The 16,641-nt window shown below is 41.2% G+C and overlaps 1 protein-coding gene and 1 long non-coding RNA gene across 3 annotated transcripts in view; one reads left to right on the top strand and one right to left on the bottom strand.

The window, feature by feature from the left end:
• The window catches only part of LOC134360221 (uncharacterized), a 73,814-nt gene extending 63,046 nt beyond the window's left edge, over positions 1-10,768 (top strand). Inside the window, exons 3-4 of the long non-coding RNA XR_010021277.1 lie at positions 8,261-8,372; positions 8,776-10,768. This is a non-coding gene — a long non-coding RNA (uncharacterized LOC134360221). The remainder of the gene's footprint in view (positions 1-8,260; positions 8,373-8,775) is intronic.
• The window catches only part of LOC134360220 (rho GTPase-activating protein 44-like), a 297,116-nt gene that overhangs the window by 119,141 nt on the left and 161,334 nt on the right, over positions 1-16,641 (bottom strand). The gene's annotated exons all lie outside the window — the stretch shown is intronic.

The raw sequence follows: 16,641 nt of genomic DNA, 5'->3' as shown, positions 1-16,641 counted from the left end.
AGTTCCCTCTCATTGGTGAATACTGAAGAGAAGTATTCATTGAGGACCTCGCTCACTTCCACAGCCTCCAGGCACATCTTCCCACCTTTATCTCTAATCGGTCCGACCTTCACTCCTGTCACCCTTTTTTTCTTCACATAATTGAAGAATGCCTTGGGGTTTTCCTTTACCCTACTCACTAAGGCCTTCTCATGCCCCCTTCTTGCTCTTCTCAGCTCCTTTCTTGCTTCCCTATATTGCTCAATAGACCCATCTGATCCTTGCTTCCTAAACCTCATGTATGCTGCCTTCTTCCACCTGACTAGATTTTCCACCTCACTTGTCACCTATGGTTCCTTCACCCTACCATTCTTTATCTTCGTCACCGGGACAAATTTATCCCTTACATCCCGCAAGAGATCTCTAAACATCGACCACATGTCCATAGTACATTTCCCTGCAAAAACTTCATCCCAATTCACACCCACAAGTTCTAGCCTTACAGCCTCATAATTTGCCTTTCCCTAATTAAAAATTTTCCTGTCCTCTTTGATTCTATCCTTTTCCATGATAATTATAAAGGCCAGGGAGTGGTGTCACTGTCCCCCAGATGCTCACCCACTGAGAGATCTGTGACCTGACCCGGTTCATTACCTAGTACTAGATCTAGTATGGCATTCCCCCTGCCTTACCTCAAGCCCAATTCCCCCTACCTCAAGCCTTTCTCTTTTTCAATTGGATTATGTTCTCAGTCTTGTTAGTTCCACATCCTATTACATCCTTAGAACTATTTCCATCCCTTTATTAATATTGGAGATGGCAGAACCATCTGCAGCTTGGGTCTTATTCAATTGAATTCCTTTTCCAAACAGTTCTATCCGGCCTCAATCCTGACCCAGAAGAATCTAGAACAGTTGGATACAAACTGTAGGCACAACTGAAAAAGCATGCCAAATCACAAACTGAACATAGACAGAATTAAATGATTCTAGAACCAACAAATTAGATCAAAGTTCTGCTGAACTACCACATGTATCACTGAGAGAGATTTAGCTCTGTATTATTGGCTAAATGCCTGATTACTGTTGGTTCAAATTCCACTCCAGAATTTTGGAGCACGTTGTCCAGGCTGGGACCTCAATGCTGCAATGTCATATTAAATACCACTACATGTGATTTTTACACCCTCTAAGTTGAGTTTAAAGATCTCAGAGCACTATCTGAAATAGAGCAAACAGGTTACTACTAGCCAACATCAATCCTTAAGGTGATACAGCAGTGAATTTTGTTGCTGTTTGTGTGATCTTACCACACAATTCAATAGTATTTAATGGCCTTACAGTAGCATACTTCACATTTTATAGATATGTGAAAATAAAAAGATTGGTTAAGACAAATGTAGGTCCCTTACAGTCAGAAACAGGTGAATTGATCATGGGGACCAAGGACATGGCAGACCAATTGACTAACTACTTTGGTTCTGTCTTCACTAAGGAGGACATAAATAATCTTCCAAAAATAGTAGGGGACAGAGGGTCCAGTGAGATGGAGGAACTGAGGGAAATACATGTTAGTAGGGAAGTGGTGTTAGGTAAATTGAAGGGATTAAAGGCAGATAAATCCCCAGAGCCAGATGGTCTGCATCCCAGAGTGCTTAAGGAAGTAGCCCAAGAAATAGTGGATGTATTAATGATAATTTTCAAAACTCTTTAGATTCTGGATTAGTTCCTGAGGATTGGAGGGTGGCTAATGTAACCTCGCTCTTTAAAAATGGGGGGAGAGAGAAACCGGGGAATTATAGACTGGTAAGCCTGACATCAGTGGTGGGGAAAATGCTAGAGTCAGTTATCAAAGATGTGATAACAGCACATTTGGAAAGCGGTGAAATCATCAGACAAAGTCAGCATGGATTTGTGAAAGGAAAATCATGTCTGACAAATCTCATAGAATTTTTTGAGGATGTAACTAGTAGAGTGGATAGGGGAGAACCAGTGGATGTGGTATATTTAGATTTTCAAAAGGCTTTAGACAAGGACCCACACAGGAGCTTAGTGTGCAAACTTAAAGCACACGGTATTGGGGGTATGGTATTGATGTGGATAGAGAATTGGTTGGCAGACAGGAAGCAAAGACTGGGAATAAATGGGACCTTTTCAGAATAGCAGGCAGTGACTAGTGGGGTACCGCAAGGCTCATAGCAAGAGGATTCGAGTACAGGAGCAGGGAGGTACTACTGCAGTTGCACAAGGCCTTGGTGAGACAACACCTGGAGTATTGTGTGCAGTTTTGGTCCCCTAATCTGAAGAAAGACATTCTTGCCATAGAGGGAGTACAAAGAAGGTTCACCAGATTGATTCCTGGGATGGCAAGAATTTCATATGATGAAAGACTGGATCGACTAGGCTTATACTCCCTGGAATTTCGAAGATTGAGGGGGGATCTTATTGAAACGTATAAAATTCTAAAGGGATTGGACAGGCTAGATGCAGGAAGATTGTTCCTGATGTTGGGGAAGTCCAGAATGAGGGGTCACAGTTTGAGAATAAAGGGGAAGCCTTTGAGGACCGAGATTAGGAAAAACTTCTTCACACAGAGAGTGGTGAATCAATGGAATTCTCTGCCACAGGAAACAGTTGAGCCAGTTCATTGGCTATATTTAAGAGGGAGTTAGATATGGCCCTTGTGGCTAAAGGGATCAGGGGGTATGGAGAGAAGGCAGGTACAGGGTTCTGAGTTGGATGATCAGCCAAGATCATACTGAATGGCGGTGCAGGCTTGAAGGGCTGAATGGCCTACTCCTACACCTATTTTCTATGTTTCTATACTCTTATGCCTCGAGAATGGAATCCAGAGGCATAGAGTACTGGTCTGGAAGCAGACTCACACCCCACTATAGCACCTGGGAAATTTAAATTCACATAATTAAATAAATCAGCAATTTAAAGACTAGTTTTAGTAATGCTAACCACGAAGCCACAGATGGTTGTGAAATCGCATGGTTCATTGATGTCGAGCAGCAATAGAAATGTGTCATTGTTGCCCTGTCTGGTCAACGTCGGACTCAGTTGTGAAATGGACTTGAAAACTATCCAGTTCAACTGGCAATTAGGAATGGATAATGAGTTTGACACTAATATGCATGTTTCATAGAATAAATTACAATTAAAATGGCTGCTAAGCACTTGGGGATGGTCATGAAGAATGGAACATAAAGGCATATGGCCTGAATTAACAATTAAGGCTGCAAATCTTTGTAGGGTCATTGTGCAATAATCTGTGCATCAGTGATTATTGCACACAATAACCAAAAATAATTTTACGAGTCCAACACAGCAGCTGGGACTGGCCTGAACTACTAAGAATTGTGATCGATCCCTTTAAAAGAAGCCTGTAACTATTTCCAGGTGACTCAACAGGAACGGAAGGAAGGGAATTGGGTTTGTCCCTTAAGAACATTCCTCCAGCTAATAAGATGTCTGCAGTATACAGGCATGGCATAATAGACAAATCAACATTTCCCTGGTGCAGAGCAGTGATCCTGGGGATGCACTGGCAGTGTCACACTCAGGTGCACTTTTCGAGAGTGAAGATTTTCTGTCGGCAAAGAGCTTCATGTCTCCACGGGCAGTCCAATGCATGCCAAACCTTTGGGAGGCTCAAAATCTCCACATATCAGTGTCACACCCCGCCAGATTATGTCTGCATTGTGAAAGCAACTTTGGGATGCAAGCTGGTGGTGTTTATCAGCTGTCGGTAACACAAGGATCTCGAAGCTAAGTTCAGGACAAGGACATTATTGCTCCAGCAGAATTGCATGGGTATGTGGCTCCAGATATGCTGGCAGATGGTGCTACCTCTTGACACTTCCCCTCAGATAGATGTGTGTCGGCGTATTGCTCCAGGAGTAACTAAAGAGATAGTTTACCTCCTGTTCTTGATCCCCCACTGTGACCAGTCCTCTCATCTCTTCTACTGGAGGCCTCAGGAGAGAGCACTGAAAGAGCAAATACTTAATGGTATCTAAGCAGAAGCCTTTGCCCCAGCACACAGAAGACAAAACCTGCAGGTAATTGAAGACATGCTCAGAGAACACAACACTAGCCCGCTTTGCATGTTCAGGACAACGGGACAGTCCACGGATGGTTCACAATACATTTTTGCTAATTTGATTTCATGGATCTACAATGAACAGAGTAGACACAAGTGCTACAAACAAAGGAATGTTTCAAATTATTTTTTTTTAAATTTAGAGATACAGTGTGGAACAGGCCCTTCCAGTCCAACAAGCCTCACTGCCTAGCAACCCACTTATTCAACACTAGACTATTCACAGGGTAATTTACAATGATTAATCAACCTACTATCTAGTACATCTTTAGAATGTGAAAGGAAACACACCCGCTCAGGGGTGGACATACAGACTCCTTACAGATGGCACCAGAATTGGACTCCGATGGCCTGAGGTGACACCCTATTTCTGGTGAATATATATTTGTTTTCTGATTAAAACAGAGAAGGCGGCTGTTCAGCACATTGGGTGCACGCCAGTACTCAATGGAGCAACTCCATCAGTCCCTGCCCCTCCCTCATTTTTCTGTAACTTATGTGCTCATTAATTCTTTCCATCCAACCACCCACAGTTTATGGGTAACTTAGCTGATGTGTATTTGGCGTGGCTGAGTGGAGATACGTCTCCACCAAATGAGGCAGAAGGGAGGTCCTTCCCTTGTGTTAGCCTGCAGCTCACCCTTGGCAAGATGTAGCACCTGCTTAACCCCCACACCCCCCCAATCAGGGTTACGTGAAGCCTTGGGAGCAGGTGGTGGATGGTCATATGAGCAAATAGTGTACATCAGCACAAGTCCTGGTTATGTGACCTCTGACACCAGGCAGACAATCTCTGAAGAGTACTGATTAAGGCTGGGGTCACCAGTCATATAAAGGCACAGAAGGTGGTAATGGCAAACTACTTCTGGAGAAAGTTTGCCAAGAATAATCATGGTCATGGAAAGACCATGATCACCATTGCCATGCAACGCTGCACATAACCATTATGATAATGAATATGTACTTGGGAGAATCCAGACTGGCCACAAGGAGAACATGCACATAGCACTCAGAGTCTGGATCAAGCTAGACAGTGAAGCTGCAGCACCAGCTGCTGTTTCACTGGGCTGCCCTGTCGAATCTGCAAACAAAATAAACTATTAAGAGGTTATCTACCACTATCTCAGCTTTGAGTAATATCTTACAGACTCAGCTTTGAATACAAACAATGTCTGAGTCTCCAGAGCCCTCCAAAAGAGAGAATTCCAATGTTTCATCAGTTTCTAAGTTACAGATTCAGGGGGGTATTAATATAAAATTAAAATGTAAAGCAACAACTTTTCACAGAAGGCGGTGAATCTCTGGAACTCACTCTTAAAGAATATTGTAGATGTTAGTTCATAGCAGTAATTAAAAAGCTATGGGGAAATTGACAGAAGAGAAAGGTCTCCCTGGCCTTTATATTTATCATGGAAAAGGATAGAATCAAAGAGGACAGGAAAATTATTAATTGGGGAAAGGCAAATTATGAGGCTATAAGGCTAGAACTGGCGGGTGTGAACTGGGATGACGTTTTTGCAGGGAAATGTACTATGGACATGTGGTCGATGTTTAGAGATCTCTTGCGGGATGTAAGGGATAAATTTGTCCTGGTGAGAGGAAGATAAAGAATGGAGGGTGAAGGAACCATGGGTGACAAGTGAGGTGGAAAATCTAGTCAGGTGGAAGAAGGCAGCATACATGAGGTTTAGGAAGCAAGGATCAGATGGGTCCATTGAGGAATATAGGGAAGCAAGAAAGGAGCTTAAGAAGGGGCTGAGAAGAACAAGAAGGGGGCATGAGAAGGCCTTGGCGAGTAGGGTAAATGAAAACCCCAAGGCATTCTTCAATTATGTGAAGAGAAAAAGGATCACAGGAGTGAAGGTAGGACCGATTACAGATAAAGATGGGAAGATGTGCCTGGAGGCTGTGGAAGTGAGCGAAGTCTTCAATGAATACTTCTCTTCGGTATTCACCAATGAGAGGGAACTTGATGATGGTGAGGACAATATGAGTGAGGTTGACGTTCTGGAGCATGTTGATATTAAGGGAGAGGAGGTGTTGGAGTTGTTAAAATACATTAGGACAGATAAGTCCCCGGGGCCTGACGGAATATTCCCCCAGGCTGCTCCACGAGGCGAGATAAGAGATTGCTGAGCCTTTGGCTAGGATCCTTATGTCCTCGTTGTCCACGGGAATGGGACCGGAGGATTGGAGGGAGGCGAATGTTGTTTCCTTGTTCAAAAAAGGTAGTAGGGATAGTCCGGGTAATTATAGACCAGTGAGCCTTACGTCTGTGGTGGGAAAGCTGTTGGAAAAGATTCTTAGAGATAGGATCTATAGGCATTTAGAGAATCATGGTCTGATCAGGGACAGTCAGCATGGCTTTGTGAAGGGCAGATCATGTCTAACAAGCCTGATAGAGTTCTTTGAGGAGGTGACCAGGCATATAGATGAGGGTAGTGCAGTGGATGTGATCTATATGGATTTTAGTAAGGCATTTGACAAGGTTCCACACGGTAGGCTTATTCAGGAAGTTAGAAGGCATGGGATCCAGGGAAGTTTGGCCAGGTGGATTCAGAATTGGCTTGCCTGCAGAAGGCAGAGGGTGGTGGTGGAGGGAGTACATTCAGATTGGAGGATTGTGACTAGTGGTGTCCCACAAGGATCTGTTCTGGGACCTCTACTTTTCGTGATTTTTATTAACGACCTGGATGTGGGTGTAGAAGGGTGAGTTGGCAAGTTTGCAGATGACACAAAGGTTGGTGGTGTTGTAGATAGTGTAGAGGATTGTCAAAGATTGCAAAGAGACATTGATAGGATGCAGAAGTGGGCTGAGAAGTGGCAGATGGAGTTCAACCTGGAGAAGTGTGAGGTGGTACACTTTGGAAGGACAAACTCCAAGGCAGAGTACAAAGTAAATGGCAGGATACTTGGTAGTGTGGAGGAGCAGAGGGATCTCGGGGTACATGTCCACAGATCCCTGAAAGTTGCCTCACAGGTGGATAGGGTAGTTAAGAAAGCTTATGGGGTGTTAGCTTTCATAAGTTGAGGGATAGAGTTTAAGAGTCGCGATGTAATGATGCAGCTCTATAAAACTCTGGTTAGGCCACACTTGGAGTACTGTGTCCAGTTCTGGTCACCTCACTATAGGCAGGATGTGGAAGCATTGGAAAGGGTACAGAGGAGATTTACCAGGATGCTGCCTGGTTTAGAAAGTATGAATTATGATCAGAGATTAAGGGAGCTAGGGCTTTACTTTTTGGAGAGAAGGAGGATGAGAGGAGACATGATAGAGGTGTACAAGATAATAAGAGGAATAGATAGAGTGGATAGCCAGCGCCTCTTCCCCAGGGCACCACTGCTCAATACAAGAGGACATGGCTTTAAGGTAAGGGGTGGGAAGTTCAAGGGGGATATTAGAGGAAGGTTTTTTACTCAGAGAGTGGTTGGTGCATGGAATGCACTGCCTGAGTCAGTGGTGGAGGCAGATACACTAGTGAAGTTTAAGAGACTACTAGACAGGTATATGGAGGAATCTTAGGTGGGGGCTTATATGGGAGGCAGGATTTGAGGGTCGGCACAATATTGTGGGCTTAAGGGCCTGTACTGTGCTGTACTATTCTATCTATCTAACTAGATCAGGGCTTGAAGAGCTGACTAGCCAACTCCTGTTCCTACTTTCTTATACTCCGATCTATAGGAAGGCTTTTTAGTCCTAAATGACTTGCTGCTCTTTGAGAAAGTGAGTCCCAGTTCTAGCTTCTCTGTTTTGACCCATCTCCCTCACATCTTTTTAAGCCATCCAGGCATATTCATACATGGTCCTTCCTCCATATGGTCAACACTGCATGGGCGTACTATTGAGAGGCTAATCTTATTTACTGCTGCTATGAACCCTGCAGCTCTTAAGAAATATCTGCAACCTGAACCATCTTCTTGGGTATTTTTCTCATCTTTATCTCTGCGCTAGTCATCACACTGAGTATGCTTTGTAGCTTTTATCTATTTTTCATTTGACCAACGATGGCACTGCAACGTTAATGAAAGTTCTCTGAAGCTGGCTTAACGAACAGCCACTATATCATGGGTGATTCAGGTAAATCACAGGCTCCATACGGTGAGAACTGAAGGCATGGCTTCGACAAGGAAATGTAACCAAGTGCCTTACGTGTGATTCTAATTCCTCTCATAGGACAAGGAACCACATAAGGTCCGGCAGATGTGGGAGGTGGAACGTTTGGATATGGTATTGAACTGGGTTGGACATCAGGCTGATTTTTGTGGATGGGCACACACATCGATAGGTATGTTTTTTTTTCATCCAAATATTAATTTGTATGTAAAAAAAGGATGAAGATTAAGTACTGAATGTAAATGTAAGTAAATAAATGCGAAGTACCCATGTGTTTCAAACCATTTGTCCTGCAAACTACCTTCATCATAATGGAGATGGATCATTCACAAAGCATCTGCATTCTTCACGTTTCTTCAATAAAGCATCATTGACATTTATATCAGGTATGAGTATACAGTATTACATCCAGTTGGTGCCAGCATAATTAAGTTACTCAAAATTTACTAAGAATTGTTAGACTATGGTTGATTATATCTATTCATTAATCGGGAATATTAAGTATTTACTTGAAACATAATCTTTTACATAAAAGTCTACTTTTGAAATTCATTGTTGCATTTTACATTTTTCAGTGCAAATGGACATGCCATTTCAGAGGTGTTTGAAGATCTGCACGTACAAAGAAAAATCTGACATTTGTGACAATAAAGTGGAATGGGAAGATTGGTTAATTATAGGCAACCTGTATTTTCCCTATATAAAATATGAAATTCAAGGCAATGGGGTTTCTACATTAGAAAGGGGATCCAGACCCCAGATTTTTCTTCATCATCTTGTATCATATAATTTGTCTGGATAATGAAGGAATGCAAGGAACCAGATGAAAAAAATCTAAATTGAGCAAATGTTTCTTGAAATGAGAGCAACACACACATTCACCATTCCCCTTGAAATGGGACATTGTTTTCTGGATCAGCTCTTTTTAGCTTAGTTGGAGATAAATGAATATAATCACTATACTGTAGTAGTTGATACCTGCTGGCAGAACTTGTAAAATTAAAGTTTTTCATTGCAATCGGACTTCACTACATATCCAATTAAATTTCAAAGCTGTTACTCTAAGTTTCAGCATTTAAAAGAATATAAGCAGGTAATGTAAGGGTTTCTTCAAAAATAAAAATAGCCTCTTGTAAAATCCAGTGAAGACTTTTTTTTCTAACCGTCTCTTACATTCACTTCAAGTTATGACAGGATTTATGAGATTTTTTCCAATAAGTCCTCTCATGGACCTGAAGAAAAACTCTGCCTTTAATACCATCATTCCAAATAAAGCGATTCCTAAGCTCCGGAACCTGGGCCTTAGTACTCAGATCTGCAGCTGGATCTTCAACTTCCTCACAGACAGGACCCAGGCTGTAAAAATAGGGGACAAGCTCTCCTCTACAATCACTCTGAGCACCGGTGCCCCACAAGGCTGTGTACTCAGCCCCCTGCTGTACCCACTGTACACCCATGATTGTGTAGCCAAGCTTCCATCAAACTCAATATATAAGTTTGCTGATGACACAACAATTCTAGGCCGTATCTCGGGTAGTGATGAGTTTGAGTACAGAGAGGAAATTAAGAACCTGGTGGCATGGTGCGAAGACAATAACCTATCTTCAACATCAGCAAGATGAAGGAATTGGTTGTTGACTTCAGAAGGAGTAGCGGACCGCACGACCCAATTTACATCGGTGGTGCGCAAGTGGAACAGGTCAAAAGCTTTAAGTTCCTCGGGGTCAATATCACAAATGACCTGACTTGGTCCAACCAAGCAGAGTTCACTGCCAAGAAGGCCCACCAGCGCCTTTACTTCCTGAGAAAACTAAAGAAATTTGGCCTGACCCCTAAAACCTTCACTAATTTTTATAGGAGCACCGTAGAAAGCATTCTTCTAGAGTGCATCACAACCTGGTATGGAAGTTTCCTGTCGAAGACCAAAAGAAGCTGCAGAAGATCGTGAACACGGCGCAGCACATCACACAAACCAATCTTCTGTCCTTGGACTCACCTTACACCGCACGCTGTTGGAACAGTGCTGCCAGGATAATCAAGGACACGACCCACCCAGCCAACACGCTTTTTGTCCCTCTTCCCTCCGGGAGAAGGCTCAGGAGCTTGAAGACTTGTACGGCCAGATTTGGGAACAGCTTCTTTCCAACTGCCATAAGACTGCTGAACGGATCCTGACCTGGATCTGGGCCGTACCCTCCAAATATCCGGACCTGCCTCTTGGTTTTTTTTGCACTACCTTACTTTCCATTTTTCTATTTTCTATTTATGATTTATAATTTACATGTATAATATTTATTAATTTTTACTATTTAATATTTATAATCTAGGGAGCGGGAAGCACAGAATCAAACATTGATGTGATGATTATATGTTCTAGTATCAATTGTTTGGCGACTATAAAGTATAAAGTATGTGAAGAAGTTCGTTCAATTGTGTTTATAAGTAAAGTTGAAAATCTATATAACATGTACTGATCCCGCAAGGGTAACTAATGAAAATATTGATTCAGATTTTTTTCACTCACTGTCCAAGATAAGAAGGAGTATGAATCAAATAAAATAAAGCATTTATTGTTACGCTAGATTGCTGCTCTGCTGTGCTGGAAACATTAAAATTACACTTAAGGAACTGTTGAGTTTGTAGTTCCTTAAAGCAAGATCAGAATAACCTTTATAGAAAATGCAAAGTGACTGACCTTCTCAACTTAAAATAAATAACATAAGGACAGAAAATGTTTTTTTGAAACTGAGACCTACTTACCTGGACAACAGCTCAGCAAGATGTCAAGTCAGGGCTTAAGTTAATTTTGCTGAGAGATTACTGTAATCTGAGAGAACTAAATGCTATAACAATAAAAGTGACACTTAGGAGCCAGGAGGCATTTGGGGCTTTTGCAATTTACTTGCCCTTCCAAGACTTTGGGGAAGTGCTGCAGTTGGTTCCCATTTTTTCTCATGTATAAAGGTCTCCAACGACCTGAGACACATTTATGTCACAGAAAATACTCATGATAAGTAAAGCTACACACAAGAAATAAAACTATTTACATTTATGATATAGTTATTGTATCCCTTTGCAGGGTCCTGAAATGCTTTTCTCGATTTAAGTAATTTTGAAGGTAGTCATTGTTGTAGCAGGAAACAGTGCAGGCAATTAGCTCCCAGAAACAGCTTTTTTGTCTTGTTTGTAGTTCCTTGTGTGGGCACGTGGCCAAGTGGTTAAGGCATTGGACTAGCAACCTGAAGGTTGCCAGTTCGATCCCCAGCCGAGGCAGCGTGTTGTGTCCTTGAGCAATGCCTTGATGACATTGGTGCCAAGCTGTATTGGCCCTTGCCCTTCCCTTGGACAACATCGGTGTCGTAGAGAGGGGAAACTGGCGGCATGGGCAACTGCTGGTCTTCCATACAACCTTGCCCAGACCCAGAGAGTAAAGACTTTCCAGGTGCAGATCCACGGTCTCGCAAGACTAACGAATGCCTTTAATTTAGTTCCTTGTGACTGAGAATGATTTACTTTCAGATCTGCCAAAGGAAATCAAAACCATAGACTGAGCAACGTGTGCATTTGTCTGGTGGGTCCACGTTCTTGCTGTCTTGCTTTATTGTAGATGTCAGTCAGCATTATCAAGTACTTAAAATACCCAAAAGCCTATATTTTAAAATTACTGTCATATTTAGACAATAAAAGGTTGAGCATGTAATGATTCTCCCGATATCCTTGGTAATACGAAGCAATGCAAAATTACTGTATGTAAAATGGGACAGCAGGTAGTGTCATCACCACCAATAACCATGGCGCTTGACGCCTACAACTAAAACCCACCCACTTGTAAATATTTTCTTAAGTTTCCTAAAAGCAGTGTTCACACTGAATTTTCTGCACATCTATGCCACCTGGAATCTGTGGAATTTTCCATATTTTGCACCAGTAGATCCGTTGTACTTTTAATATATTCTTGAAGGCACCACAATCTTGGTCAAAGCAATTAGCTTTGGAACTATGAGTATGTGCATATTATCAAAGAGAACATGTTAAATTACACTACTACAATCAAGGTTCCCACTGTTTTTTGATAGTTTATAGCTGTTCAGGTACAGGGGTCAAAACAAGATAGGGGTCAAAATGGGAGGTCAAAGCATCATATAGCAGAGACAATAACCATTTGACTCATCTCATTCCCTGTATGAATTCATAACATTATAAAAATCCTACCACAGAAGGAGACACAAATCATTTTGATTTCAGTAATAGTGTAGTATTCTGCTACATCCCAATAGGATTAAAAAGAACTCTTTATTAGAGGTTCTCTAACCACATTTAAATCATAAGGGCAACAGATATGCAAATATCAAATATTAATTTGTGGAAGCTTCAAAATCGCCCAAGGTGACGTTGCCTATCGTTTAGTTAGTTTTTGGCTACACATAATGCTCAAATACAGCAAGAATTAGAAAGCAAATAAAATCGAAGATGATCTTTGGAAGTTGCAGGAGGATTATTCAATGCTTAATAAGAAATGCATATACAACATATTCAATTGCAAGCTATGTTAGAGTTCAATTCAGATCCTTATGGTTTTCACATTCTGAAGAGTTCATCTATTTTGCCTACTACATATGAAAAACATATTTCCATGGAGTATCATTAATCCTCCCATGAGTACAGGGCTCATATAAATGCTTCTGCAGAGCGTCCATTATACCCGGAGAACCAAATGCAAAACTCCTTGTAATCATCAGCAGCAGCATGAAAGCAGCTTGTATTTATAAAAGCATCTCAAATGTAGGGAAACATTTTATGTTGCTTCACAGGATCATAATCAAAAATGGACCCAAAGGCAACCCAAGCATATTTGACTTGAAATTGGCCGTGGTCTGCAAGAGAGATGGTGGCTGGTACATTTGGTTGTGGGAACATATCAGAAGGGAATGCTACGGTAGTTTCAGCAGAGAAGTTCAGTGGATTGAGGCCGGACCGAGTGGTGGGAGGCTTGAAACATCAATTATAGATCAAGACCTATAGTGTTGTTGGGGTTTACAGTATAGAGGTTTGTGATCTGCTGGAAAGCAAACAATCTGGGTGCAATTCATGAGTGGTCCATCACACCACCGCCCCCACCCAATTATTAGTCCATCTGAAGGAACTGTCCAATGCTAGACCTCACAGACTGATGTCAGAAGGCTCCCATTTATGTAACTGTAATATCATGGTAATAACTTTAAGAGACCTTGTGATTCTATTGTTCAACTTCATCTAGTGGCTGGATGAAAACACAAAATTGACAGGCTTTACACAAAGAAAGAAAATGGTGAAACTCTGCAGAATTGCAATTGTTCTAAATACCGTTTGCAGACATTAAAAATTGCTGTAATTATTGATAACAAAAATTAAAGACAGTTAACTGGAATAGTTTGTGAGATCTTATTTTTCTTTCCATTGGAGCTGTTGAGCTCCAGTTGCTGAGAAAAAAAATGGATTTAACTGATTTGTTTTTGAAACTTACATCAGTTGTGTTGTGGAAGTCAAGGTGACCACAATTGATATTTCAATTGTTCTCAATAGTTTGAGTCAGGAAATGAACATGTGGAAGGATGGAAGATTTGTTTGCTGTAAATAATATTGCAGAAGGAAGAAAAAAAGTCAATTTTGCTCAGACATGGTAAAATCTTTGGTGTCTCCAAACAAAGCATGCAACAAAGTACTTGAACGGTTGATTAAACAGCATGACTGCACCACCCAGAGTCTTACAGTGCACCAAGACTTTGTTTATTAAACTTAGCACCAAGACAAATGTAATAAACAGAACCAGCAGCCATGTAAAAGTATTACAAGCAGAGCAGAGCAAATTTGAAATGGTTTGCTAAAAACTGCGTAAACAGAGAATGCATGGATTCCCAGTAGTGCAACTTAGAGGAGGCTATTTGATGAAAAGGAAGTGAACATCAGGTGGTTCCCAGGCAATGTGAACGGCATTCAACCAAGCACAGGTCTGCAATACTGAGGGTTTACAGCATTAATACGAATCAGGACAGGAGCACAAGGAGAAACTAGAAAGTTAACCAATTCTGAGAGACTGAAGATTGGTTACGGGAATTTTGTTTATACTGTCTCAAAAAATGGTCTATTTTAATTATGAGAAGGATCAGGAGAACTTCAGACAGTTGTGGTCAAGGTCAAAACAATGTTGGATGCAGCTAATCTCGCCATCTTTACAGAGCTTAAGCTCTCTTTAGGACACCATAACTAGCCTAGATGTTTCCTGTCACCTTTAGACCTCTATACGAGTTGCTAAATCACAAGGCAACATACAGGCGGACGAGGCAACATGGAATGGTCAGAGAGTTGGAGCAGTTGCCGCTCATTTCACAGCCTCTTGAATTTTATGAACCAGCAAAGCAGTTGCTGCTTCACTTAGCAAATCGGTTTGCAGGTTTGTTGTAATTTTGCTACATCGAAATGAACCTTGATGCACAACAAAAACACGGATACGCTATTTGAAATTTAAAAGAAGGTTTGGTTATTGTATTATTGTACATGCAAACTTCATTCTCACAGAACAGAACTTCCCTAACGTATCTCTAACTTATCTGGTAATGACCTCTGTGCTGATGGCTAGTAACCCCTGCTGTATAGGACTATATTGAGAAAGAAAGAGAGAAAAAAGATATATAGATGTATATAGACTGCACAACCAGGACATGGAACTCTATGAACTCCCATCTGTCCCCACTCCACATGAGAAACAAATACTGAGAGCATATGAGAACACATGGGCAATGCGTCAGTCACAACATGCAGCTTGCTGCCATGACTAAGTGTGACTCTTTTACTCTTCTCCCCCCACCTTATGTCACAACACACAAAGTCTCATCAGCACGCAGAATGCAATGTTTCTTTGGGGTACCCACAGTTGCCATTCCAAACCAAGGAAAAGCAGCTACTCGGAATCGAGTGCATGAGGGTATATCTTGTGTCTACCAAGTGGACAAAAGTATTTTTCTGGTGGCCAAGAACAGATAAGCATTTCTATGACACGGTGAATAATTGTATATAATAACAAGGACATTACCAAAATGCACCAGAAGGGCCTCACAATCCCTGGCTCTAGCTAAATGAACCTTGGTCAAGGACACACAAAAATGTACTCAGTGATGCAGTGAAAGAAGACAGACCTGAAGAAGAGATGTCCCCACCTACTGCTAAAATACCAGTATAAAATGACCTGTATCATTCATAATGAGCGAGGCAAGTACTAAATAGATTGACTCTATAGAAATGTTAATTTTGCTGACTTTGTTGTAGCATTGTAGTTTTTGACTGTAAGTCATATCTTTAAATTTTCATCAACTTTAAAAAGAAAGATCTTGTCCTGAAAGTGACTTACAAGAGACGTTGCAGTTGGATCATGCAACTCCCTCTAGTGGTTGGATGATGACACCAAATAAAAATAGCTTTGAACAGAGGAAGCACAATGTGAACGCAGTTGAACTGTGAGGGTTTTTACTCAATCTTTGCAGGCACTGAAAGCTATTTCAATGGCAGTAGCACCAAAGCAGACTTCACACGAATTATATCTATTGTCCTTTATCTTCAGAAGTGATCCATGCCTTCTATGAGTCACACGAGCATAAATTAAAACCCCAGACTGCCATGTATACATATATTGTGCACTATTGGACACTGTTGCATGTCTCATTTCCATGTCAGGCACGTGTTGGACTCAAAAAGGATTCAGACTTCATGGAAGAATTTTCCCCTGATTTTCCCCGCATATTTTTTCCTTTGATATTTAATTCCATAACGCAACATTTTTGTTTGTTGCTGGATTTGATTGCTAAGTGACTGATCCTGTTCTTCATTGATTTAATGGCTTCGCATGCAGGTAGCAAAAAGCTAACAGTGTCTGCAAGATTTTCTTCTGCCCCTTAAAAAGATACTGAGCACAGCAGACATAAAAATAGCCATTTGTAAGAATTTTGTTTCCACCCAGAGGAAATCTAGCAGCAAGGCAGATTAGTGAAGGACCAATTATGTGATTCATGACAGAGAGACAACAGAAACAGAGAAAAGCTATATTGAAGGATCATTTGCTTAATTTGCAATGTTTGTGAACTCATTATAGGATTATCCATTCCTTTGTAAAACAAAGTTAAATAATATTTTCTGTCATGTATGCCTTTAGAAAATTATCAGGATTAGAAAACAAATTTGAAACTGATTGCAGCTGCAAATTCTTGGCTCCTAGCACTAAATGAACTTAAAAACTCCCTCATTAGACTGTTTATCTGGCACTCAAACGTCCAGCTATGAGGAAATGTTTCCAGCAGCAGGTTTCTCACATGCATCATAGTGAACAACAATGGGCGTGACATTAACCCATTCAGGACAGCAGTAGTTTGTTAACAGTAGTTTCTTAACTCAACATTTCACTATTCACAAGT

The sequence above is a fragment of the Mobula hypostoma genome, chromosome 22 (genome assembly GCF_963921235.1).
Source record: "Mobula hypostoma chromosome 22, sMobHyp1.1, whole genome shotgun sequence".
Taxonomy (NCBI): domain Eukaryota; kingdom Metazoa; phylum Chordata; class Chondrichthyes; order Myliobatiformes; family Myliobatidae; genus Mobula; species Mobula hypostoma.
This window is presented reverse-complemented; position numbering and strand designations above follow the sequence as displayed.